Source organism: Oncorhynchus masou, chromosome 1 (genome assembly GCF_036934945.1).
Source record: "Oncorhynchus masou masou isolate Uvic2021 chromosome 1, UVic_Omas_1.1, whole genome shotgun sequence".
NCBI classification, from domain to species: domain Eukaryota; kingdom Metazoa; phylum Chordata; class Actinopteri; order Salmoniformes; family Salmonidae; genus Oncorhynchus; species Oncorhynchus masou.
The window spans coordinates 64,642,393-64,643,738 of NC_088212.1; the positions used below are offsets into that span (position 1 = coordinate 64,642,393).

A 1,346-nucleotide genomic window follows, 5' to 3' on the forward strand; every position below is an offset into this window, starting at 1 on the left:
CAATAAGTGATTCTGCAGAGAGATCTGGTTCGGCTCCCTGCATGGCTTCACTTTTAATGACCTCATTGTCATACCGCCAAGAGACAGAGTCAAGTGACATTAATGTCAGATTAAGAAACCACCGCTAGACGTGGGCTGCTTTTTTGAAGGGGTTATTAATGCTATGAATCAGGATTGTCCTGTCAAAATATTGAGCTGAAGTCCCTGCAAAGTAGTATGAGAAATGAGCCTGCGCAACAGCTGTGGGCTCAAGTGGAGAGATTACCACACTGATCCTAAAGCAAAGTGGCAAACGAGGACTCTCTGTTTTTGTAGGAAGTGAGATCACACCAACAAGGGAATCATGCGTCCCACATCAACGAGACCAACCATCTTAGACTATAACAAAATGTATTAAATTGTCGCACAATACAATATAACACAATGCAAATGTGGGTCCATTTCCCAGCATACATCATCAACACATTCCAAGGGCATAGCAGGACATTTCTAAATGTACCGACAAGAAAACTCTGGCTATAACCAGCCTGGATCATCACTGTAGCTCAGACTCATTTTTCCTTCCTTTTCCGGAATCTCATCAGTTTACAGTGTTTTTTTTATAGACACCGAGGTCACTCAAGGAAGCCCCTCAGACTGTTCTTTGATGTTACATTAGGTTTCATATGAAGATATTAAAGGTGTGTTGGAAGTGAGACACGCACTACGTATTTCATCATAAGAGATAAAATGTGCTGTGCTTGAGAATGATCCCACATCCATCCTGTACTCCTTCAACTTTGCGAGACCCATCCACTTCCAGAGTTACAGCTCCCTCTGCTCTCTCTGCTCCCTCTGCTCTCTCTGCTCCCTCTGCTCTCTCTGCTCCCTCTGCTCTCTCTGCTCCCTCTGCTCCCTCTGCTCCCTCTGCTCTCTCTGCTCCCTCTGCTCTCTCTGCTCCCTCTGCTCCCTCTGCTCTCTCTGCTCCCTCTGCTCCCTCTGCTCCCTCTGCTCCCTCTGCTCTCTCTGCTCCCTCTGCTCTCTCTGCTCCCTCTGCTCCCTCTGCTCTCTCTGCTCCCTCTGCTCCCTCTGCTCCCTCTGCTCCCTCTGCTCTCTCTGCTCCCTCTGCTCCCTCTGCTCCCTCTGCTCCCTCTGCTCTCTCTGCTCTCTCTGCTCCCTCTGCTCTCTCTGCTCCCTCTGCTCTCTCTGCTCCCTCTGCTCCCTCTGCTCCCTCTGCTCCCTCTGCTCTCTCTGCTCCCTCTGCTCTCTCTGCTCCCTCTGCTCCCTCTGCTCTCTCTGCTCCCTCTGCTCCCTCTGCTCCCTCTGCTCCCTCTGCTCCCTCTGCTCTCTCTGCTCTCTCTGCTCTC

The 1,346-nt window shown here is 50.5% G+C and overlaps 1 pseudogene; it reads left to right on the forward strand.

Annotated features, from left to right (window-relative positions):
* LOC135541364 (uncharacterized protein DDB_G0271670-like) overlaps nucleotides 1-1,112 on the forward strand; it is a 3,914-nt pseudogene extending 2,802 nt beyond the window's left edge.
* The last annotated feature ends 234 nt before the right edge of the window (nucleotides 1,113-1,346 follow it).